The 26,548-nt window shown below is 46.6% G+C and overlaps 1 long non-coding RNA gene across 2 annotated transcripts; it reads right to left on the bottom strand.

Moving 5' to 3' along the window:
• Nucleotides 1–22,637: 22,637 nt before the first annotated feature.
• Nucleotides 22,638–24,752, bottom strand: LOC123815587. Of its 2 annotated transcripts, none has more exons than XR_006785144.1 (3): nucleotides 24,704–24,752; nucleotides 23,655–23,745; nucleotides 22,638–22,897 (listed from the first exon to the last, which is right to left on the bottom strand). It is a non-coding gene; the product is annotated as an uncharacterized LOC123815587 (long non-coding RNA). The 2 variants fall into 2 exon arrangements; XR_006785143.1 differs by lacking the exon at nucleotides 24,704–24,752 and adding an exon at nucleotides 24,499–24,627.
• Between the last annotated feature and the right edge of the window lie 1,796 nt (nucleotides 24,753–26,548).

The raw sequence follows: 26,548 nt of genomic DNA on the forward strand, positions 1-26,548 counted from the left end.
GAGAAAACAGCATCACCAGAGAAGGTCACAGAAACAGGGGAAATCTTGACCAGCAACAACCACCTTGTCCTGTACGCCTCCAGGCTAAGGGACCAAGCCCTGGGGAGGTTAGGTAATCTTTGGCGAACGTGCGGTCCTGAGTCGCCAGGATTCGCAGCAATCTGTCAGATTCTGGTGTTCGTTGTGCACTTGCGAGTCTCCCACAGACACCCTGTTGGAGCTCGCATTTCCCAGCCAGAGAAAAGAGTGAACTGGAGGCTAATCTATCCGTTTACCGAACATAACACCTAAATTTCTCTGCCAAGAAGACACCATTCTGATTTTTTTTCTTTCCATTAAATATTCAGCAATGGGCAAGAGTTTTGAGATCTTGTCCATACTAGCTTAGAAGGTCCCATTCCCCAGAAGCCTTCCAGAGAACTCTGGGAACCAGCAGCGGCTGCGTGAGCATCTTTAGCTCACTTGTAGCCAGGTCTGGAGAACGTCCAAACTCTTACAACGGATCTCCTCCTCTTCTTTTTTGGATGCCATCAACCAAGAGGTGTTTAGGAATGTGTTAATAATTCCCAGGAGAAATTGGCCAGGATTACCTAGTCATGACTAATGAAGCTGTCATCCGCCATTCCCTCACGCTGTTTAATAATGCCTTCCAACGAGGGCTCTATGAAGATGGATAGTATTGTGATGCTGCGCCCAAGAAACTGGCAGGGTGTCAATGACAACGGAGGCCAGCTTATTTTGCATGCCACTCTATTTTTCATTATGCTTCACAACAACTTGTTATTAAATGAAAATGAATTTGCCATTAGAGACTAGATAGTACTTAAAACTGTGTGGCAATGTTTCATGATTCAATGTTTTGTTGTTGTTGTTGTTGTTTTTCTTTTCGTAACCAGTGCAGCAGCCATGTGAGTAAATGTCATTCTGTATTAGGTAAGGCTGGATTTTCCAGAGCAATCGTAAATATTTTATGGAATTCGGTCATTAAAACTTGATGTGGTTTGAAGCCTGCTTTGCAGGATTCCGACTTTGAATTGGCCATTTAGAAACAGGAAAAATTAAGTAGGCCGTCTCCACAGGTACTCCCAGAAAACGGCATGAAATGGGGACAGGAGAGGGAGTTTCTGTGCCGGAACAATGACTTTCTCCGTCGGGCCAGGAAGGCTTTCTGGACAGCAGTGTGCCAGGCACCCTCTCCGAAGAGTGTGTGTCAGTTGGGATAGTCGGTGTTGTTTTACAGGAACAAATAAGCCCCCCGAATTTCAGTGGCTGAAAATGACAGAGGTCTGTTTCTTGTTTATACTACACGTCCATTACAGGGCTGTATGTCTGTCAGGAGTTATCCTGGATGAGGGAGCGCCCACTGTCTGGACTGCTGACAGAGCTCTGGGCAAAGCTCTGCTGATTTTGATCTCAAATCAGCAGTTAGAAGTTTAACCTTGAGGGATTACCCAGAGGACAGCATAGGGAATATACTTAACGATGTTATAATAACTATGTATGGTGTCAGATGTGTACTAGACCTATACTGATGATCACTTTGTAAGGCATTTAAATCTCTAATCACTATGTTGTCCACCTGAAACCAATATAATACCGTATGTCAACTATAATTTTAAAATAAAACCTTTTTTTTAAGTTTAATTTTGAGCTGGTCACATATCCCAACCAACCCCAAAGGGTAGGAAGGGGCCAAGAATGACAATCTGCTCAAAAGGGAGTCCTTTTGACTCCCTTTTGTCAAAAAGGCAGTCAAAAAAGGGAGTCCTTTTGGTACACCCAGCGTACCTGGTGACCAGCCCTGTTATATACTGATGTAAGATCCAAAGGAGGACTTCAAGTCCAAAGGTTCAGAACAGCCTCTTGCATTCTGGGAGAATCCTCCACTTTCCCCATCCCATCTTTCCCCTGTGGTCGCCCGCCCTTTCCTCTGCTCACAAAGACAAGTATTGCGTCCTCCTGTGGGCCGCAGCTCTCCAAGGGATTTGTCAGTCCAGGGCTTGTTGGCACCATATGACCTCTGACTTTAATTCATTTCAACTGAGTAATATACACGAAAATTACCAGGGTGTTTATATGAATTATGATTGTGGCTAAAGCTCAGATGCACACAGATCATTAATACTCTCCCTTCACCTACCCAAAACTGACTTCAAATTTATGCTTCTTAACAAGAAATCTCTTAGCATTTTGAAACAACTGTGTCAGGATTGAATTATTGTATTAAGTGTTGCCTGCTTTTCACAGATGGAGACCTCACCACTTATACTCACATATAGTAATTTCCTACATAGCTTTAGCAAATAGAGGGTGAAATCCAAAAGAAATTGTATAAATTAAGTGGCCTGTCAGGTGACCTACTGCGCAGTCTGTATGGTACTTTGTTTAAAGAACTATCTTCACTGAGTAGTGAAATTATGGCCCTAAGTGTTTCCTTAGAGAGAGGTACATATTTCCTAAACTGCCTTATTAAAGGTTTCCTTGGTATCGGTCTGGGTTCTTCCCAGAGGAACCATCCAAAAGGAGCTCATCCTTTTGGATGAGACAGGAAGCGTACCAGGAAGTGGTCCATTTGGGAGGAAATCCCAGGAAGCCAGGTAGGAGAGTAGGAAAATAAGTCACGAGAGAGAACACAGCCAGTATGAGTACTTTAATGAGAAAGGTGCAGTTGTGGGCAGCTGAAGTTCATTCACACTGGTCACTGTGGGAGCATAGAGATATCCCACCGAAGATGGGACAGGCAGGTATTTATACCACTCATCATCAGTAAGGACTGTTCCTGCAATAGAAAAAAGCTCATGGGAACCATGGAAGGCTTACTCCCCCCATCTGGGTGGGGAAGTACGTCTGCATATCAGAAGGGGTGGACTGTGTGGCCATGAGAATGTGCCTGGCTGTCCTCCAACTACCGAGAGCACAGCTGATGAAGGGCTCCAGCTGCTGCTCCCTGAAGTCAATGACCATATTTGCACGGAGGCCACACTTCTCTACTGGATGCTTCCAGCCAACGACTAGACACAGCGGGATACTAAGACAAGCCTGGTCCTGGAAGACACAAGACTTTTCTGGCAACTAACTGTGGCTCAAAGACTCCCCAGTGGCCTTGCCAATCCCTTCTTAGACTGCACAGCCGTCTAGATGCTCCCACCAGTTCACCTTCTGTCTCCCCTGCGCTGGGGCGTCAGTCTTGCATGGCAGTCAGAGGGCTCACTCAGCCTCTTCCAGCTCCCTCCCCACTTTGTGTTGCACAGGCATTTTCCCTAATAAAATCTTGGCATGTCTATTCCAGCTTGGTGTCTGCCTCTCAGAAGACCCAGACTAACAGATACAATAAGTGCCATGGAGTAGCAGCATTATTTAGATAGTACTAAACACAAATATGCTAGATGGATGGACGGATGGTGTGAAAGTGTGATAGTTAATTTTATGTGTCAACTTGACTGGCCCGCGGAGTGCCCAGCTGTTTGATCAAACATTATTCTCAGTGTTTCTGTGAAGGCGGTTTTGGATGAAATTACCCTTCGAATCAGTAGACTGAGTAAAGCTGGTTGCTCTCCCCTATGTGGGTGGAACTCATTCAATCAGTTGAAGGCCTCAATAGGCCAGAAAAACTGACCCTCCTTTTGCCTGAGTGCCTTCAAACCAGGACAGTGGCTTTTCTCCCGTCTTTGGACTCGAACTGAAATATCCACTCCTCTTGGGTCTTGGGCATTGTTGTGAAGAATAAATAGGATAATTTTTGTACAACACAGTGCTTGATAACTGGTAAGCATTCAATAAGTGGTGTCTATTGTTTGTTACTGTACCTCAAGACTGATTGGTGTCCTCTCTCCGCATTGTGACATTTCCTCAGATTCAATAATTGTCACAGACAGTAGGGAAAGAAGGTTCGACCACTGGAATCATGGCCTCCAGATCAATGACCCCTCGTCCTTTTTGGCGAGGCAAATAGCCTTCGTGTGCCTCCAAAAATAATGAGATCCCCCCGCTCAAACATAATAACAATTGTATATTTTTAAATCTTTGACTGAAAAAACATGTGAAACCAAAAAGCCTTTCTAAATTCAGTCACACACGAAATGTATTTTATTGGCCTCAGCAGCACTGAGGTACGTCTTAAACAGTAAGGCATGAGATGCCTGCGACAGAGCCTGTATTCCATCTAGAGACAATGCTTAGCAGACATCTGGGTTCAAGACCCCGCAGCCTTAACTCCAGGCCTACCCAAGGGTCTGGAGTCCAGCGGGATGAAAAACACTATTTAGTTAAGTAACTGCTCAAGTCAGAGAAAAACCCCACCTTTTCTTCCTTAAGCACTCCAAGTAGCTGTTTCTTTCTTCTCCAGCTTCTCATGACGCAGCCCGCCAGGCAGACGTGTGCCCGCCCGAGACTCCCCTCCTCTCGAGGGGCTGCCCGCCCGTGAACACCAGTCATTTGCTCACCTCTTTTATATGCTCCAACATGAATATGTGGCTATGGATTATTATTTCATTCCCAAGACTCTGTTTCTGAATGTATTTGCCAGACAGATAAAAAACCTAAGGAGACCACACACAAGCATGAGTTGGAAAAGTGGACATCTGGTCACTTCCACAGGAAATGAGACTGCATGGCCAGCGCTGGGATTCTGGCCGTGGTCCCAAAGCCCAGGGAGGCCCATCTGGAGAGAGACTGTGGTCCTCTGTGCCTGTGTCACTTTAAGTCCACCGTCTCCCAGGGATAGCATCCCCAACAGCAGAAAGGACTTGCTGGAGAAAGGAAGACAAACCCAGCAGCAAGTTCACAGTCCCACACAGCTTTTCAGTGGCTCTGGGGGGAGCTGCTTCTAGAGTCTGATATCTATAATGGAGGCTACTCATTTGCCCCACGTCCTCAACCTGTAGCTACACAAATCAGAAAGACCACTGACGATGCTCCAAGAGTGTAAGAGGTGTGGAGCCCAATGTGACCATTTATGGAGATCCTCATATGTATGACATGAATGACAACCAGCAGAAGAAACAACTCTTCCTGGCCACCATTCGTTCATTCATTCAACAGATATCTATCATACCCCTACAATGTGTCACACACGATAGGCTAAAACTTTACTTTTGAACAAATAAAACAGGCAAGGCCTACTTCATGGAGCTTATTTTCTACTGGGAGACAGATAGGTTATTAGTGAAATAGACAAACCAACAAATGCAAAACTGCAAAAGGGACAAACAACACAAAGAAGAGGTGCATGATGCCCAGAGAGCCTCAGGCAGGGTTTCGGCTAGGGAGGGAGGACAAGGCAGGCTCCCTGGGGAAGCTGAGCAGGAGTGAAGAGAGAGAAGGAGGTTCCCAGGCAGGGAACAGCCTGTGCAAAGGCCAAGGGGTGGGGAGAGGACTTGTAAGCAGCAGATTTTGGCCTTCTCTACCATGAAATCAGACAAATGGGTAATGGTATTTTCTTTGTGCTCTTTGCTGGTTATATTTTTTACTTAACCTCTATGGAAAAAAAATTCCTGGCGGATGATGGTGCAAACACTGGTAAGGACCTCTGTCAGTTCCCCCAGTGATTTTAAATACACCCTTCCCCCGAATATATTTCTTGCTTTCCTTTCAGTGTCATTGATTCATTCGTGCAAAAACTATACTCGTCTAATTATTGAGAATTCAAAATAATCTTGTAATACAGAGTCCACATCCCCCTCAGTCTTCTTTTTTGGAAAGATAAAAATAAAAACAGAAAGTTGCAGAGAAGAATATAACACCACCCCCCACATATTGTTAATGCTTTAACATAGTTGCTTCACACACGTGTCTTAGGAAAAGGCATAAACTATAATAACATTGATTGAAGCCCCGGCCCATCCTTTCCCTCCCATCCTCGTGGAAACCACCAGCGTGAATCTGATACGGACCCTTCCAGTCCATTTTTAAAACTTTAACTTCATGTGTGAGTCTATCTACCCATAAGTAAAATACCACATTGTTTTGTGAATTTTCACTTGTTTATTCTTAAAATCATCTTGTCAAAATCTCCGTAGACTCCACTTTTGAATTTTTATTGGAGATGCATTCAAGGGATTTATTGCTTTGGAGAGAACTGACATCTTTACATTATTAGTTTTTACCTCTAGGGACAAACTATGTTTTTTCATTTAATCAAGTCTCCATTGTGTCCCTTTGTAAAATATTGCTCTTTTCTTCTTGTAAGTCCAGCACATTTCTTGTATTTCCCAAGTAATTTATGATTCATATTGATGTTGAGAATAGGATTTTATTTTTGTATTGTATTTGTTAATACAATACAAAATACAATTCATTCTTACTGATATAAAAGGAAAAAGTTAATATTTTAAATACTTCTTTTGTAACTGGCCATGCCACTAAATTCTTATTATAACTAATACTGCAGTTTTTTAGTGGGTTCTTTTGTGTTTTCTTGGTAGACAATTATACATTGTACAGAAGGCTGGAGATTGGCAAATGATGATTTGGTGCATTTCCAGCTGACAGTTAGGTTCCATTTGTCCCCTTCTCTCACTGGATCCGCTTGGACTTCCAGGGCAGTGCTGGGTCATGATGGTGAGCGTGAGGACCCCCATCGCAGTCCTGGGTCTGGAGAGCAGGGCCTCTGGGGCCGCACTGTTTTTATAGTGTTGTCGGTTGAGACAGGCTTTATCATGCTTGTTTCCTCTTTAAACTAATGACAGGGTTTTCCCCCCCCAATCTGTATATATTTACAAAGCAAAATGGTTTATAAATTGAAACCCACTACAATTTCTGGTATAGTTTACAAAATTGAAGATGGAACACTCTGGTTATCTGGATTGGAAGAAGCGTTAGACTGGTTCTGGTTCCACTAACCAGTCCTGGCTCTAGTTCTGAAGCTGGCTAAGGTGTCATCTGCGCAGGCCTTCTCACAGTTCCAGGCCTCCCTCGGCTCCTCCCTGTGAAATGAAGAGGGATAAGATTATTCCAAAAATTAATATTGATTTTCTAACAGTTTAAGCCCTATTTCCTATTTTAATGATAAATATTATTATCAAACAAATTTATAAAGTCAAACGCAACTAATAAAATGACAGGTCTGCAGAAGTTTAAAACTGACTGAATACATAGAAAACTGAACTGAAAATAGTTAAAGGTAAGCAGACTGAAATCCAAACGAAGTTCATGACTAAAATTTTAAAAACAATAGCTACTACTTACTGTTTACTGTCCCAGGAATACTGTTTTACTTACAACATAGCCTGTTAATCATTTAGAACAACTCAATGAGGTAGATGAAATCATGATTCCTGTCTTACAGATGAGGAAACTGAGGCAGCGTAGAGGGGGAACTCTGTAGATTAGCCCACTCAACGTCCACGTCAGTTTCTTTCTGGTGTTTTGTAGCCTGGGAAGCTAAATTCCACATTTCCCAGACTCCTTTGCAAATAAGATTCCAGATCTGCTTTAGGTTCCATCAAGTCTCTGGCCGGAGACTTGACTGTGAAATAAAGTTAGGCGGAGGGAGAGGCAGCTCGCAAGGCCTTTATCCACAGATGACCGTGAACCTGTGAGGCTCTGGCGCCTACAGTTCTGGGAGTGGCTCCCTGATCCTCGGGTCAGAGTCAAAGCAAGGGGTCCTGGACCCAGGGGCGGGGACAGCAACTTCCAGAAGCTCCAGACTGAGGCAGAGAAGTCACTTCCCGTCACAGCTGAGTCCTGTCGGGCCCTTCCAGAAGCCACTCCCAGGCACCAGTCTGTGGCCAGCCCTCTCATCAGTGCGGTAAGCACCTAGTTCCCTTATTAAAGCCCTTCCTGCTTAAACCAGCTGAAGTGGTCTCTATTGTCTGTACTCACACTCAAACCATTATAAGCAGTGTTATTTTCCTTTATCTCATGGGCCCTTCAGCTAAATCAGAGCATCCACACAGCATAATGGACCAGGCATTGGATTTGGAGCTGGTGACCTGGGTTCCAGTCCCTCCCCTGTTATTTAACAGCTGCATGACTCCAGGCAATTTCCTTTGCCCTTCTGGGTCTCAGTTTCTTGTTTTTTTTTTAATCTTTGACATGAGGGAACACAGTGTCACTTCTGGCTCTAACATTCTATGATTATCATTGACCCAGAAAAATATGAAACATCAAGGATGCAGATTGCCTGCTAAGTGGTTCCCAATAAGCCACTTACAGACCTGAAACTCGCAAGGCAATTCCCCAAGCCTTGGCTCTTCCTGGGTTTAACTCTTTTGACAGAATGCTCTGTGGTGGGCCTAGGATCCAGCCCCCACGCCGGAGAGGGACTTCAGCCATGGGAGCACCACATGGCAGCTGGGAGGGCGTCACCCCAGAGGCCGTAGCTTCATTAGGAAGCTGCTGAGCAGGCAAGCTGAGGGTTACAAAGCCTATGGCTGCTCGAGAGCAAGCCAAGCAAAAGGTCAGGAAACTGGAAAATCAGGACAGGACCATGGAGAATTCTGAGGGCAGAGGTCAATCCGTCAGGCATGGAAGCCAGGAAGTCTAGCCTGAGGCCAAAGAGTCGACAGTTCCTAAAGCTGTGGTCCAGGCGAGGAGACGGGGAGGTGGACAGGCCGTCAGGCCTCAGCAGTGAGGACAAAGAATTCAGAGTCCAGGCTGCCAGGTACAGGGGGCTCTGCACCTGCCCTCCACCTGCCTGTGAGATTCGACCAAGCCAGCACCTGCTCAGTGTGGAAGTTCAGAAGTGGTCGTTAGGTCGGAGTGACTTGGATGAGCATGGAGTCACACACAGAGCAAACTGAGTCTGGGAGCAGAGGCTTCCAGCCCCAGTAAGCAGGAGGTGTTGTGCCATAAGTGAGCAGAGCAGCTGCACCAGGGCAAGGTAGCTCTGGTTGACAGAGGACACGACACTGAAGTTGGGGGGTACGGAGGGGCGGGGGGGAAGAGAGCTCCAGCGGTGGATTTCTAGTGTCCCAGCATCGTTCAGGGAGAAGGAAGGCACACCGTACCACTAGAGTATGCCTTAGTGGTTTGCTCTCTCCATGTCTACAGTTCATTTTTATCCCCTCTAGCCCACATCAACTCTCTACACGCTGCCCTTTCCAAGTCTGCTCACAGCTAGGTCTGTTCCAGAAGGAAGCTGATAAACAAAGTCATAAGACACACATAACTGAAATAGCATAAAGTGTTTCCCTTCCCAGAGGCTGTTGCCTTCTTATAAGCAAACTAACAATGATGGATTTAGAATATCAGGGATATATTTTGGAATAGGAACCAGGCTAACAAACTCTTAACCCTGATATACAGTCGATCCTCATTATTCGCGGATTCTATATTTTTGAGGTTGCCTAACCCACTCAGATGTGTCTGGAACCTCCCCAAGTCAGTAAGTGGCAAGGATTTTGTGGTCATTCACAGACACGCATGGAGCGGTGAAAAATCTGAGTGCCACGCGGTCCCGTGGAGGTCGAACGGGCAGCGCTCTGCCTTCCTGTTTCAGCTCCTATTCTGTAAACAAGCGCCTTTTCAGTTCCATGTTTCCCTCACTTGTGTAGTTTTGCTGGTGCTTTCACTGTTTAACGGCCCAAACATGGTGCTAAAGCACCGTCTGGTGCTCCTAAGCACAAGAACGCTGTGGCGTGCCGTAAGGAGAAAATGCACGTTACCTACGCTTCCATCAGGTAACCTTCAGGCACGAGTGAAAGTGCTGTTGACTGTGAGTTCAGTGTGAACGAATCAACAATCTACATGAAATAAGGTGCCTTTAAATGGGAAACACCCATGAAACAAAGGTAGGTCTTGACTGATTGATGATAATGTCGTGACCAGAGCCTCGAAGGGGCTTTCTCTCCGTTTCCCCAGGAGCAATGGTTCAGTATTTGCTGATTCATTGTTCACAGCAGCCTTTAAGAACAGAACCACGGCAAGAAACGAGAATGGGCTGTACTGAATCTGTCTCCAAACACTTCCTCATCCTCACACTATGACTGGGAAATGCTTCCAGGGGCCTTCTGCAAGATCGTTGCTTGCAAAGAATTACAATGAAAATACTTGGAAACATTTTTAAGATCTTTACTTCTTAACCTTTTTACAGACATGGCCTAAAATTCCTGTTGACAAGCCATGAATGTGCGGCACATTTCAGATCGGATGAGCTGTTCCAGAAACTGAGATAAAAAGAAGCTCTGTAGTAATTCTGCTGGATTTGTGTTTTGAACTGTCTTACAGATTTTACTCCCTCCTCCCCCCAGTAGATTCCTGATGTGAATGTAAAACTCTTGAGAGGGACTTGCAAGGGATGAATAATTTCACTAAAAAGTGTTCACATGGAGTTTCTGCTTGCAATCCTAAGCAGAAAGGGCAGAGGTGGGTGGGCAGAGGACAAGTGGGGAGTCCTTACACCCCCAAGCAGGTGTAGTGGGTCTGGTCTTGTCACCAACAGGGACACCTGGGGCACTTGGTCTGGACTGTTTCTGACCCTTCCAGAATGATCCTGACTGGAAGTAGACCTTGTGTTTGTTTCTAAGCAGGGTACCAGGCCATTCTCTCCCCCAAATTAAGTACATTGTGAGGGTTTGAGGAGGTCCAGTGTTACCTGAGAATTTCACTTTCCAGGAGAAGGCAGCATTTCAATGTGACTCAGAGTCTCTTTTCTCTGCATGAATTTCTTTTCTTTGCATTTAACATCATGGGGTAAGAACAAGGCTTCCCTCCCCATCATTCATGGCTCCCAGGCTCCTAAATGCCACATTCTCTGAACTCCACACCCCAGACACTTCTCACAGAAAAGAGCTGGGAGGCCTCTCCGAGCGCCCGCCAACCATGGGGCTCTCTCAGCCCGGCCTCCCCCAAGACCTGCGCTGGCCCTCTCCACCACCAGAGCTGAGCAGTTTGTGTGGCTGAGTCCGGAGAGGAATTTGTCATTGGGGACTGAGGTCATATGCCTTCCGGTTTTCTACTTAATGACATGCTTTCTCACACAGGGGTCAAGAGTTGGGGCCTCGTAAATGCGTCCTTCGAGATGAGCTGCGAGGAATGTTTTCTTACCACGAGTCCTTTTCTTTTCCCCCAAGGCCCTGAGAGGGCGAACTTCAGACCTTTCAATCCCTGGACAGAAGCTATAAACCACAAATGTGCTACATGTTGAAAGGACGTGCAAGTGACCAGCACTTTGGTCTTTTCTTCAACTGACCCCTTGGGCAGTCTGCCCACTCGAGTGGGGAAAGAAGAGGGGGACAGCTTCCTCTGCCACCAGGGAGCCATCAGGGCCAGATCAACTCCAGCTGGCCACCCCCAGCAGGCCTTTCTCAAGTTTGCGGATGGCCGGCTTGTTTAACAAGTGCTGTAGGATGCCTGTCTGGGGAGTCTCATTGGGACCGATGCCGTGAGATAAAAACCCCAGCAGTACTGCTCCACGGGCGACAGGAGAGCTAGCACAGCCATGAAGTGACGGGGGACCCAGGAGAGTCACACTAGTGCTGGACCCCAGAGCCAACAGGTTCTGAAAGTCTGAAGGGTCTGAAGATTCGGGAGAATTTACCAGGTGCAGATTTCCTTCCTTCTTCCTTTCTTTTCAAATTGTTTTTGCAAATGTTTTCAGCAAGTGTTAAAATGTATTTGCAAGGGTGCGTACATGTGCACTACTGTCTGGGGTTTTCTTTGTTTTGGAAAAGCGAGAGCCTGGAGAAAAAGAGAGCCTGGAGAAAACTCAGAAGCGGAGGTGAGGCTGAGGCCCGGTGCTCAGCTGAGCAGGTGAGAGTAGTTCCTGTTCCCAGGGACAGTTTAGTCCTGATTAGCTCTGGCCACAAAGGATGGGGTGACAAAGGGACAGAGCAGGTAGGGAACATGAGTCACAACCTCTGTAGATGAGGCATCCACTCCTGGGCCTCTGCCTGCACCTCAGCCTCTGCCTGGACGGCTCCCCAACCTGCCCTCTTCGGCCCCCACACGTTTCTGCCCCGTGTGCTTCCCAGGACAAATAGAAGGAGCCTGTGACCACTGGTACCCTAACTGATCGCAGGGGATCCACAGGCGCAGCCGGCTTGCAGAGAAAAGCACAGCAGACCAGGCGGTGAGGCCCCGGGGGTGAGGACGGGACCCTGGGTTGTGCTTGGCTCCTGCCACCTGAAATTCTCTCCTCCGGCTCCCACCTTTGAACTTAGAATTTGTCTTTCCTCAAAACGCAAATGTCCTCAGGGTGGGATAGCACTTTTAAAACTGTGAATATGGAGATCGTATCATCCAAACACCAAATCGGTATCATTTACAAAAGCACTTTTCCTATCATTTTGTATTTAACAAATTGTATTTTTCTAGAAATTTTTCTATTAGCAAAGCAAGTCATAAATATTGTAAAAAAATTTTTTTTGAAGCAAAACAAAACTATGAAAGGAAATCCACCCCTACCTACACACCACTCCTCTCCCGTGTACCCCTCAGTAAGTGTGACCCTGTCAACAGCGTGTGCTGTGTCCTCCCAGGCATCTGTCCATGGTGCGTGCGTGCGTGTGCACGCGTGTGTCCGTGTTTTAACAAAAAGGCCTTCTACTCTACATACTTCAGTGGCATCTGATGTTTTTTCACTGGAAGAAATTTTTTTCAGCCTGGGAACATCATCACATGAAAACTCTTCAAAAGGCACCTTCACGCACTACACATTTAACAGACCGCCTTTGTTTGTGTTTGTTACTTGGCCTTTAACAAACAGGGAACACGGGAAGTCGGGGCGTTGCTAGGGCGGAGCTGCCCCCGGCACCTCCTTCCACCGTGAGCCTGTCCCACGCCTGCGCGTCTGCTGGCCGCATCTGCTGGTTGGCCGCTCGCCACTTGCGGCCATTGAGCTGTTGAAATGTTGAAACGGGACTAGTGCTGTTGAGGAAATGAATGCTTAACTTACTTAATTTTAATTAATTTAGATGCTAGTTTAAATGGCTACACGTGGCCAGTGGTGACTGTATTGGACAACGCATTTCTAGAAAATGCGGAATGAATCCATCATCTACTCCTAGGAGACTTATAGTTAGAAACGCTAAAGCCAGATTCCCTGCATTTGGACCACAACTCCGTCCACGGAGCAGTGACTTGGGAAAAGTCACTCCACCGTGCTGAACCGCAGCTCGCTCATCTGTAAAACGAGGGCAGTGACAGGGACGCCTCACGGCGTTGTCATGCAGGCTTAGTGCTTCATCCGCGTACAGCAGCCGAACCGCTGCGTGAGCACGTGAGTGCTCGATCAACATTAGATATATCATCATTTCCTAAGAATAGGAATGGGAGGAGGGAGAGCTGGGGCGGGGGGAGGATGGAGGGGGAGGAGACTGGAAAGAGCAGCTTTCCGGTGAAGGGTGCTTCGTTCTCAGGAAATGTGGGTTGGGTCGGGCGTAGACGCTACCTTGACCACGTCCTTTCAGAGATAGGGGCAGGAGCAAAACTGAACTCCTTCAGCCTTTGCTGAATTCCTCTTTCCCCTGCGAGGGCATCTTCCACAGAGCTGCTCCCAGCCCTGGCCCAGCTTGAATCCTGCCTGTGGCCACGCAGGACAAAGCCTGCTCTACAGCCGCACTGTGGCCTCGGCCTCGGAGCCCAAGGGGCCCGCACTGGGCAAGCGGGCTAACAGTGCTCCCAGCCCCCATGGAAGTCCCCCTCCCTAGGCCGTTTTAAGGCTAATTTCAGTAAAGAGCAGGAAAGAAGAATCAAACTTTGTCACAGAAAACTTTTTCTTCCTCAGGAAAAGCAGTCTGTGGAGTTAGAATAAATTGCTGAAATGAAGCAAGTGTTTTTCTCTGGGGCTGTTTAAAAGGAATTTACGAATTCACTCAGAGTGTTAGCCCTTCCCTCCCGCACACTCAGCCCCCGTCCAGAATGCTTGGAATGTGCGTCTCCGGTTATTGAAACACCACTGTGGGCAGCAAGATCAGGGACCCATTTGTTTCTCTAATCCTTGCCCAGGGAGGTATTCGTGAATGAATGAATGAATGAATGAATGAATGATAAGCTAATTTACTGAGTCTCCAAATACCCATATTTATAAAACACATGTTCTCTGAACATTAGCTTTCCTCTGCATTATGAACAGAATTGAAATTGGATGGATCCAATGTTATTGGTCCTGGGTCCATATGGATTGTCATGAATGCAGGAAATGCATCTTTGTCTTACGAAAAAGCACCAACATTAGACTGGCCATCAGGACACCTGGGTTTGAGTTCCAGCTCTCCCTTCTGGCCACAGAGCCTCAGCTTCCTTTCTGGTAAAATGGGGGGTGGGGCAGATACAGAGGACCTCCAGGATGCCTCACAGGTCACACAATGTGCAGCCCTGGGCTCCCGGGGGTGAGCCAATCCTACCCACTTCAGCCAGGAGGCCCCGGGCAGCCTTTGTCAGGACTGCCACTCTTGCTACAGCGTCTAAAAGGGCCAGCCACCCCAGTGGCACCACAGAAAGGTGCACAGCAGTCGTGTCCTAAGGGAGCCAATCCCATCCCTTCAGACACTAGCTGCAGCTCTGATCACCTCGCTGCCTTTTGAGGTGGGATTTCCATTCACCAGCCCCATTCAGAGGCTTTTTGGAAGCCTTCTGTCCTGGTGCACTGAAGCAGGCCGCCTCTTTTTCCACCAAATGTCCCAAAGGGAAATGACATTCACCAAGAATTTGGACAAACTTTCTTAGAAGAAACAGTGTGGAAATTGCACAGATCCTTGTTACGTAAAGTATTGGAGGAGAAAACTGCAGGAAGTGGTAGATTCGAGACATAAAGGACATCATTTGCCTGCCTTATTATCTCATTTTTCAGTGAAGCTGACGGGACAGCTGCCTGTTATTACAAGGCACACCAGGAAATGTTTAGCTGCCAAACAGAAAGGAACGAGTGAAGGATTAGCAGCTCTGTTCATGCCACACAAATAGAATTCTTGCACCTGGTCGTCATGCGGTTAGATTTATCATCTTCGTAGAGTATGTTGCTTAAATCCCATTTACAAAGAAACAAAACAACCCGAAAAGGCGCCTTAATGTCATTGTAATTATGATAAGTATTAGTAACTATTTTGCAGTTTTTAGTCTCGATTAAATTAATTGGTAGTGGTTTTCCTTTAATCACACTAATCTTTTACTTGGTTTCTGTCACGTTGTAAATTTACTATTCTGTGTTGCACATCGAAAGTGGCTCTAAAAATGGAAGATCGATAACAGTTTAATCCTCCGGAAGGCTGCGGTCATTAATGATGTTGTGTAACAATGGTGATCTCTTTGCAATGTGGCCGATCACCTCCAGAAGTGACATTTTAAAGAAAGTCAATTATTTGCTTCTCAGCTTCATTTTCTAATGCCAGGGGCGGAGGGGTGGGGGTCTGGGAGCCAGCTCCTGGAGCTGAGAGCACAGCAGAGACCCTGAGCCCAGCCCCAGGGGCTGCTGAGGGACAGCAGGTGGCCCTAAGTGGCGGCTTGTGCCCACTTGGAGTGAATTTACTCCCCTCATGCCAAGGCCCAGGGAGGAATCCAGTAAAAGGAAAAAGTGAGCCTTAGATCCTGTGAAAACTACCCTTTGGTATGAATCTTTGAATTAATAGAAAAAAGCAAGCTCTTCATGAAGCCCTGTTGCTTCGCACATTAGGGTAGAAACTCGTTAGCTCTTCATTCCTCTCTCGGCGTCTCCTCGGGTCTCACTGTGCCAAATGTCAGTGTAAAAGGGACCGAGACCCCGCTGGAGCCTGCAGGAGCTCCTCACCCTCTAAGAGCTACACCCTGCCTGGAGGCCTCAGGGGTGTTTAGGATTTCAGGGGAATGTTAATTCTCCATGGGGCAGGAATCAGGGCCACTCTGGAAGGAGGGAGTCACTAAAAGGGCACACGACAGGCCAGAGGGGGAACTGCAAGAAGTCAGATAAGATTAGAACTTTGCACGGCTGGCAAGGAGTGAAGGAGAGGAGGCTGGAGCCAGAGGACAGAGGGCCTTGAATGCCCCTTTAAGCGGTATGGTCGTGGCCCTCCACGTGATGAAGAATAATAATACAGCACTGGGGATGTCTGTGAACTTCACTCCTACAGCATGAATTTGCAGGACAGGAGGCTGAAGAGGGTTTAGAATGGTCCAAGTAGGAAATGCTGCATCTGCATGGCAGTGACAGTGGAGAAGAAGCAGGTCCCAGAGAGCTTTGGGGCATGGCTTTGACCACACAATTGGGCATAGTGAAGAGAGGCCACACTGCCTCCTCGGGTGTAGGGGCAAAGAATGGTACAATGAATAAAGACGAGAAATTCAGCAGAAGGATGGATTCGGGAAGGAAAGAGTTGATTTGCACCATTTGGGCATGCCAAGTTCAAGGTACTGTGGGATAGCCATGTGGAGTTGTCTGGTCTGGAGATGCCTGTTGGTAGACAGTACGCGTGTGGCTCAAGCACCAGTAATCTGGTGTTCAAAGGGCGTTCCGGAAGTACATATTCAGGGGTCGTCACTAGAGCTCTTTTTTGCTTATGGGAATAGAGATAGTAGCTGATTCCACTGGATTCAATAAAATCATTCAGAGATGGTGTGTAACGAAACTAAATGCAGGCTGAAAGACACGATTAAAGAACCTCACTTGTTATGAACTGAACGTCTGAATCCTCCCAAATTCGCACATTGAATCTTCACCCTGAATGTAATGGCTCAGGAAGTAGGGTCTTTGGAAGGTGATTAGGCTGTGAGGCTGGACCCATCGTAAATGGGGTTCGTGAACAGGGACATTAGTAACAATGTCACCTGCCAGACAGGCTAAGTATTCGTGGGAGTTGACAATGAGAAGGTCATTGATCATCCTAGCTAAAGTTTTCTCTTTTGGGGGGTGGAGGTGGGGTACCTGGTGGGGAAGAGTCAGAGCAATGAGTAGAAGTGCCAAATTGTGCTCGGATGATGACAGGAGAGAGTGTGAGCACAGGGAGACTAAATAGAGACTTTTTGAAAAAGACTGTGATAAAAAGAAGAAGAAGAAGAAAGAAATACAGCAATATGAAGCAAAGAAACAAATAACCCGCAAGAGGATACGGGAACCAGAAGAGAGAGACATCAGGGGAGTGAGGGGGTGAATCAGGAGTGCAGGCGAAGCCAGCGCCTTGTCCTCCTGGCACAAACTGCTTTGTGGTTAAGGAGAGTGGGAGGGCTGGAGAGAGAGGAGCTGAAGGACTCGGTTTATTGTCTCAAGTTGTGATTGAATTTGCTTATACCTTTTTCTCTGCTGGAAGGACTCCCCCATTGCCCCCAAACTAGAAGCTGCACATTTCAAGGCCTCCTGAAGTGCCCCTCTCCCCGAAGTTCCCCTGAATCCTCCACTGTGGGTGATGTTTCCCTCATCAGAACCTCAGCGTTTCACCTCTTCTTTCCTCACGGGCCAAGGTGTTCAACCTCGTATTGTTGTTACTTGGCATCGGGCTGTCCCCACTATTAGATAGTTAGCTCTTTCAGAGGAGGACTCATATCCCGAACTACTTCTGTGCCTCCACACCCACCCACATACCCAGACCTGTGTGTTGCACACCCTAGACATTCAACAATATTCTTTAAAAGAGCGAGTGCGTAACCCGAAGCGAACTTTAGTCTCCTGCTGCCCTCAGCTACTTCTGACGCACAGAGAGTGTGCACACTGTGTGGTCCCAGCCAGAGCAGCAGACCAGCAGACATCCCTAAAGAACTGTAGTCTTTTGGTTCGTCGGGTGCCCCTCCTCCTCTACCTGTCCTGGGCGTCTGGGTGTGAAGCAGGGGGGGCTTTAGACAATGTTTGGTGATGCCATGACTGTGGGAGAGCCATCCTAGAAGGCACTTGTGTGGTCTGTTGGCCAGTTACCTACAGATGGTACACATGGAAATTTCACCAGGGAACCTGAAGGTTACACCTTTGGAAGTTTTCGTGCAAGAGGAATGCCCCCAGTTAACAATAACAACGACAAAAGGCTTTAAAATGCTTAAACTTAGCAGATACTCGAGATAGTTTGAATAATTAATGTTAACATGAGTTTCTGGTGTCTTATTGGAAACTTTACAGCATGATGAAAGCTATGTGCAAATAGTTTTTAAATTAATGTGAAACTTATTAGAGAAATAAATTTTAACTCATTCTAAAATCTAATTTTCCTTAAACCTTAAAGTTCAACATAAAAACTTTATTATCCTATTTATATATTGAGTAAATTTTATCTATCAGTTTCAAAGGGATTAAAGTTTGTCAACTAAAGCTACAGGAACTAAATTCTCGTAAACAGTTCCATTTACATACTCAATTACTTAAATTCCATTAAAAATTCCAAGCTGCATTATATATTTAATCTTTGAATCTTTTTAGCATTTCAAATCCTTCTAACAAGCGAAATATTCTTGAGTATTTACATTACTAGCAAAATGGAACCATATTAAATTTCAAGTCCTCTTAAGCATTATGAAATGGTTTAGAACCTAAGTCAAAGGGTGTGTAAAGGTGTCTTTCATGTTTCAACTAAAAATGACAAATTACACTCTTTAAATAGAGACCACAATTCTCTAACAAGTCCAATCCTCCCTTACAAATATTTGAAATACCACACAACGCACATCATCCTCAAGATTATAAAAATCTTTTCCGGAACTTACACAAAAATGCTAACCCTGTGGATCTGATTTATTTCACCATCTCTCTGTCTAACCCTAAATCTTAACAGGATGAGAAATTGAGAAGACAGCATCCCAAACCGGTGGAGGCTGCCCCTTTAGTGCCATGCACGTTCTTATTGGCCGGAGGTGCGTGGCCAAGGCACGAGGTTCCACTCTCCCAGGACAACAGCCAACGACATCGTGAACTCTCTTGAGCCTGTGGGTCTCTCCGGGTTTCAAGCTGCATCATTACCTGGGCGAGCTTACAATCCAGGTCCCACCTGTCAGCTACCACTTTATTGGCTTGAATAATTCATGTACGCCTGGTTCTATTCCGAATGTTTTTCCTATTCTTCCAGTCTAACCGGGTCACAACTTCTGTGAATATCTAAATGACACCCTATAAAATTCTGAAAATGCCCCTTTCCTTTGTCTGACTCTGACGAACTCTTGATCAAAGTGATGTCCTCACACCAAACTGTTCCCCTGCGAGTGACCCACTTCATCTCACAAGATGAGGGAAGACCGACATCGCTCTTTTCCTTCTCCCATCAGGTCCACCTCGAATGTAAGTAGTTTAGCTTGTTCCCAAAGAGCCCGCGCGAGTTCAGGCACAGCAGACCGAGTGAGTGGAAAGTGGCTGTCTTGAAGTTGATGCTGCCTCTCTAACTTCAGTGTGTGCAAGAATCCCTAGGATTCCACTCAGGCGCAGATTCTGATGCAGCAGGCCTGGCTGAGGACCAGGCTTTTCATCACTAACTTCAGGCATCACTGATGCTGCTGGTCCTCAGACCACACGTTGACGGGACAGAGTTTGAATGGTTGAGGGAATTCAAGCTGTAGGGCCAATTTGGCCCCCAATTGCTATACATTATGCACAGCAAACACTAGTTTTCCCTCACCAAAGTCCTTTCTTTTATAATACATCATTGGTTCATTCATATGGACCATTCATATTGGTCATTCATATTCTCTCTCTCTCCCTGTCTCCCTCTCTGGCTCTCTCACACACACACCGTGTCTTTTTCTCTGCCCCTTTTCAAGTCTGACAGTGAGAATCTAATGCTTTAATCATTTTAAAAGTACTCTCTATGCAGACTTGAAAAGGAGGCTATATAGGGAGAAGACACAAATTTCAGCAGTTACTACTACTAATAATAGTTACCATTTATTGTGTGCTAATTATGTGCCACTCACAAGAGCTTTGTGTCTCATATAAACACAATCCTATGAAAAAGCTCTCGTTATTTACATTTTAAAGGAAGAGGAAACAGCGGCTCAGGGAGGCTAAATGTCAGGAAGGTTAAGTAGGTCAAGGAGCTAGTATGTGCAAAACGTGGTAGCTGCTCAGAGAATTTTTGAAGCTCATTCCACCAGACTGGTCTTGTGACTAACTCTGACTGACAGAATATAGCAGAAGTGACTTTCAAGATTTGACCTCAAAATGTACTTGTAGCTTCTGCTTTGGTCCTTTGGTAACACTGCCAACTTGAGACTTCATGAAGAGAGAGGCCCAGTTAACCCAGCTTTTGAGTTATGGACTCATTGTCTCAAACCAGATATTCGAGTCCAGACAAGCCACCTGGGGCCAGCCACCCCCCAGGCCAGTCTGCCACGTGGAGCTTTAGTGAGCCCCATGAGACAGCAGGGGGCAGAGACGAGCCGGCCCAGCTGACCCTGCCCACCATATTGCCAACACACAGAGTCCTGAGTACATAGTTGCTGTTCTAAACCACTAAAACATGGGATGGTTTGTGAGGCAACAATAGAAACTGAGCCAAGATTTGAATTGCTAGGATGGCTCCCTCTAAACCTTTTCTGAGCCCATTGCCAGGACGCACCAAACCCTAATCTGATGCTCCAAAACTGACGTTGGCCCTGCTCGTTCCGAGTTCTGGCTCTAAGCCTCGTATAACCGGCATGTCTCCCGATTTCCTGCTGCCCCCGCTCCGACCTTTGGACTGGCTGCCTCACCTGCATCCTCTCTGGCTTCCAGTCCCCCTTTAAGACTTCCCTTTCTGTTATCTTCCTAGTCACCTTAATGTGGAGTTCAGGTTCCAGTTCTCCTTTGACTTTCTAGGACAGTGTTCCCTAAATTTTAATGTGCTTGAAAATCTAAGGGTTCTGTTAAAATGCAGATGCTGCTCTAGGTGCTCTGGAGCAGCACCTGAAATCTGCATTTCAGGTTAACTCCCAGGCGATGCTCATGCTAGTTGCCAGGAATCACACTTTGAGTAGCAAAGCTCTAGGCTCCTCTGTGAAGCCACTACCCCCTGCTCCCCCATTCACATAAATAATGGTCATAGCTGATGGGAGGTCATGGCTGGGCTCACCAGTCAAGTGGGGAGCCTTGGCTGGGCTCATCAGTGACTTCCCTCCTGCACACAGGGAAATCTGAGGTCTGCTGCCACGGACTCATCACGCTTAACCAAAGGGACAATGTAAAACAGAGGGCAGGAAAAGGATAAGGCTTCCATTTTCAAGGCACTTATTCAGCAATACAAGTATTTATCGAGCACATGTGTCAAACAATATGTGACAGTATCTAGGCAGGGCACCCCAGGACATCCTCTTTTGGGGGCCTGGACCCCCTAAGCAAATATCATCAGACAGTGCCCTGAGTTGGTTTAAAAGCTCAGGACAGTGCCCTGAGCTTTTAAATATAAGGCTGTCTGATGCGATTTGATTGTAATACAGCAATTTGAGTTTAGGAGTCAATGTCATGCTTGAAATGTTTAGTATGTAGAGGAATGCCATGTGTGTGCCTGGCAGACCAAGCCCTATTTTTTTTAAGACTTTAGTTTTGTATTTTTAGAGAGAGGGTAAGGAAGGGAGAAAGAGAGGGAGAGAAACATCAGTGTGAGGTTGCCTCTCGAGCACCCTCCACTGGGGACCTGGCCTGCAACCCAGGCATGAGCCCTGACTGGGGATCGAACCAGCAACCCTTTGGTTTGCAGGCCGGTGCTCAAGCCACTGAGCCACACCAGCCAAGGGCAACCCCCATTTTAAAAAGAATCGGGGATGCACACAGGCAACCACATGAATGAGGCCAGACCGTTGTCTTATTTGAGCCCTGCAGCATCTGTGTCGGGAGCCAAGGCCCCCCAGAGAGGATGCCCCGGGGCCCCCACACAGACACAACCACACGGCTGCTTGGCACAGGCACTTGGAAGGTATCTGTTGTATTATTAAATGACTGCCTTGAAAACAGAATCTTTATCGTTTACCCCTTTTCCTCTTCCTGCTGCCGAGGCCTCCTCAGACAAGTGCTGTCTGGGCTGTCTCCCCCTGACCAGACAAAGAGCCTAATTTCCCCAGGGATGGAGCAGGTGTCTCGGCACACAGCAGCAACACACGGGGCCCTGCCCTGCCTGGAGCGGTGAGGAACCACCATTGCTAACTTTTCCCTCCAACTAGGATCCACCTCCTTTCCTTACCTCCTTAGGCCTTAAGAAGAGCAGAGTGGGATTAAAGCTTGCTTTGTTTTATCCACTCCTGAGTTTGCAGTGTAACAGACCTAACCGTGGAACTACAAACTTGATCTTTAGTTAGTCCCACACATGGAGGCCCTGAAGAAGCAACACTGTGTAAGACAGACTGTCCCTTCCCTCCCAACGGCCTCCTACGGGAGAGACCAAGAGAGGTGCGTGGGTGCCACATGGATGCACACTGCAGGGGGGACACAGAGCATTACCCCAGGAGCGTGGGGGAAGGACACCCCCCAGTCTTCGGGATGGGGTGGGGCTGAGGATGGAAGGCGTCCTTAAGAAGTGGTCGCCAAAGCTGCAGTTTAAATTGAGTAACACTGAGCCAGGCAAAAAGGCAGGGGAAGATGGTAAGAGCATCCTGAAGGACAAAAGCCATCGCGTAAAAGAAGTTTGAACAAACTGTTGAATCAAACCCAAGTCCAGGTAGCAGTGTGATTGGATACGTGGATACGTGGACAGGAAGCGGCGCGGTGCGGGCTGAGGACGGGTGAGGATGTCCCTGGTGCCTTTTCAGTTTAAAACAGGCATATCTCCTTTTTTTTCACCCCCAATGAATTTTCTTTCTTTCTTTCTTCTTCTTTTGTTTTTATAAAACAGGTTTATCTTATCATGACTTGTAGAAAAGAAATAAAATGAAAAACATTCTATTCCTTCATATTTATTGTTTGCTGCATTCTTTACAATGTTGCTGAATTCCGGAAAGTGCGCTCCGCCCCGGAGAGCTTGCCCGAGGGGCCTGGGATGACCTGGCAAAGCCGGGCTGGCAGCTACGCGCAGAGACAGGATGTGCTGAGATACGAAGAAGCAACCGAAGCAGGGACGTCCCGACTCCACTTCAAGGGCACAAGCATTTTCTTCAGTGGTTTGAAAGAACACTATATGCAAATGATGTTATGAATTAAATTAAAAATCAGCCTCACATAGTCATCGATGCACGTCGTGGTTTAACAGCTACTGGGAAACACTCAGCCGTTGTGAAAATAAACTTGAATTTAATTACACAAAAGCAGTGTTTTGTAAGTGCTTTCATCAAAACTTCGTATGAATTCAGCCTGACCCCCTTCTAACCTAACTGACCTGAGAGGTTTCAACAAATTTGACGGATGCTCAGTGGCCTGTAACTGACTTGTATTTTTCTTAGCCTTGCATATGGGAAGTTTCTAAATTCTTCCGCTACTATCAGTTTAAGCAGGACTGTAATAATCAATAAAAATAACCTCCTTTATTAATATAAAATTTAGGCCCAGCCTGTTTACCTAATTGACTTATGGAGAGCTTATTAGTAAAACAAAAATTTTTTTATTTTTAACATCCAGGGAAGGGTATCAAGGAATCATTAAATGTTGAGCCTGAAAGTAGCCCAGAGAATTTGCAAACTCAAAGCCCTTCTTTCTATACTGAAAAAGAAATATACTGAAATAGAGAAGTGAATTGGTTTCCCTTAAGTTCAAAATGCTTAGTCACAATATCTGTTGAGGTTCATCTTCCTTTGTCTGTAACTCTGTAATCGCAAAGGCTCTTAAAAACAAAGTTGTTAGTTTTTTTTTAAGTTCATTGCCAAAACTTACTAAATACTGAAGCCCGGCCTGAGCTGCATAAGCTATTGACCCCACTTAACACGAATATCCATACCTGTGCAGAGGAGACACCAGTGTGCTCGGTGATGGAGAGTTTTCCAGCACCTCAGCAGAGGTATCAGTGCACCATACAGCCTTTCTATAATCTGGAGAAGAAACATAGCTGGTCTCAAAGCTTTTGGATAAGGCATTATGAACTCCTAACAATAGCTATTAACTATTAATTATTATCTGGTGTGTACTTTCACCAGATACTGTCCTCAGGTTCTAGATCCACTTTTGTGTCTGAATTCGGCACACGCCATCTGACTCCACCTCCTGTCCTCCCAGTGCACTCTTCCTAGTACCCCGAGTCCTCCAGTCCTTCTAAACCACCGGGGTCTCCGGCCCATCGGTCCTTCCCCGGTTTGTACTCGTGGTTCCCTCTCCTGCCCTTCCCAGGCTTAAACTGTCATGTCCCAGTTGCTCCCTTTGGAACCCCTGAAGCCCCCGGCCCTCTGTCTTCATCACACTTGCTTAGCAAAACCACGGCCTTGGCAAACCCCTGCTCTTTTTACCAGAAGAGTTGAATACGTCTGGTGGTGAAAAGCAACTGTGCTGACTGACCTCATTTTGAGTTCATGGTCATTAACCCTTACGTGGGCCCTTAATGCTGCCTCAGTCCATTTACTGGCCTGTTCTCCTGGAGAACAAGTTCATACTTTCTTCTCCCCCTTCCTCTCAGCTGATGACTCTGCTTCCTACTTCTCTTAAGAAACTTGAGAGAACTGGATGGAAACTTCAGCCACATCCACCCATCTCCCTGCACCTCCACCCACAGGCGCTGTCACTCGGCCTGTTGCTGTGAGCCCACCTAGAGCCGATCCCCTTCACCCACTCACGCACACCCCTGTACCCACTTTTCCTCCTCTTTCTTTCATCCTCAATATTCACTCAACTTGATCATTTGAACAACTGGATCATCAGCACACAAACTTGCTTCTAGTTCTCCTTAGTCACCCCTACGCTCCCCCCTCACCACACCACCCGCCAGTGGGCTATCTGGTCAGACGAGCTTCCCGGCTCACTGCTGGTTCTGACAATAGCCTCAAGGTCCTACACAACCTGTTCTGCAGTTACTGCTCCCCTTCCAAGACACACTGGCTTCTTTGCTCTTTGCTCTTAAGCATGCCTGGCATACTTCTGCCCTCTGGCCTTTGTACTGGCTGTTCCCTTTGCCTAGAACATTCTGTCTCTACACAGGGCTTACCCCCTCATCAACTTCAAATCTTTGCTCAAGCGTCACCTTGTCAATGAGGCCTGTACTGTCTACCCTTGTCCATCCTGTGTAAAACTGCAACCCATCCCCACCCCCCCTACCCCCGCGTACCACCCGACTCTGCCTTTGGAATGCTTACCCTGCACTACTATTTTTCTCAGCACATGGAACTTCTAATGTATCATATATTTATTTTATTATATTTATGGTTTTTTGCTTGCCTCCCATCCCCCTACCCTTGCTAGACTAGAAGCCTCATAAACAAGGATCTTTATTCTGTTCTCTGATGTATCCCGAATTTGTGGAGCAACATGAAATTTGGATTTCATGTTATTCGTGTTTTATAGACGAAGAAATGAGGCAGAGAGGGGGTTGAAAATCAATTCATGGTCATAACACAAGACAAAGGGAGAGGTAGGAACCCAGTTTTGACTCTAGCAGTCTGCTTGCTCAGTGACCATATCATACGGCCTCTTACATGGTGCCTGCCTCAGGGTTTGCACTGAACATGTCGAATTATACCCACCATGAAACAAACGAACACCACTCAGTGCCACAGTGTCTTCTTATGTGCCCTCGGGGCACGTGACACTTTGGTAGTTTTGATCTAAGATTGCATGCTACTCAATTTACTTAAAATCTACTTTCAATGTACTTATTCCAAAAGACAATAGGCTGAAAAGCCAATGAAAAGAATTGGTTTTTATTCATTTATCCACTCATTTATTCAATGTTTGTTTATTGAGCACCAATGGACTGAGGCTACACGCGGGACTTTTCATCTGGATGTAGTCAGTAAGCCAAACGTCTCCCATATAGCACCAGGAAGGGGGAAATGCCTCATCATTTCTGGATCTGAATCAACAGATTAAAGTGGTCTTTTCTTTGACTTCATCAGAACGAATGGCACTCTCCTCAGCCTGGGAAGATCCTCGTGTCTAGCCGCTGGGCTGGGGTCTCCAGCCCAAGAGGAGTGAAGAGGCAAGTCCGGGGGCCCAGGCCCAGTGTGTCTGTGGAGTTACGCCCCACGGCCTGCTTGTTCTGAAGAGCCTGGTGCCGGAATTTGGAAGGAATGTGTGTAGTGCTCAGTATGAAGCTCAGTTTGGCCTCAGGGACCATTTTAATTAAATTAATTATCTCTAGAAGCAACACTTAGAGTTGTTTAAGCCTAAACAATAGGCACTTGTTCTAATTTCTAATAGGAGTCTCATTGTGCAGAGTTCTGTTGGTGAGCTGAGGACAATACCGCCACCAGACATTTAGGGAAGATATTTAGGGAAGGCCCTCCCCTCTCCCTCCCACTCTCCCCTCTTTGCACTCTCCTCACACAGGGGGCAGGGGCTTCAGAGCAGAGGGATGCGGAGCCTGGGAGACGAGATGAGGGGCAACTGTCCGGGATCCGCACAAAAGCTCCCTGCTGTCCACTGACGCCTCACTCACTCATATCTTGCACTTGGGTCCTGGAGCCTGAGTCACACTGCCCTCTACATGGAGGGCATTTCCGGGAGAAGGGGCCCCACCCTTCGTGGCCCTTGCTGTTGCCCTACAAAAAGAGGTGTCACCACTTGCCTATTAGGTTCCCCTGACTCATTTCCTCCTAGTGCTTCCTTTTTTTTTCAAGAACTCCAGGTTGATTTTTAAGAAATAATTTGATCTGGCTCATTTGTTCCATTTTACCTGTTCTTCTTTCA

Source organism: Phyllostomus hastatus, unplaced genomic scaffold (assembly GCF_019186645.2).
Source record: "Phyllostomus hastatus isolate PE091 unplaced genomic scaffold, TTU_PhHast_1.1 phas_contig_196, whole genome shotgun sequence".
NCBI lineage: Eukaryota > Metazoa > Chordata > Mammalia > Chiroptera > Phyllostomidae > Phyllostomus > Phyllostomus hastatus.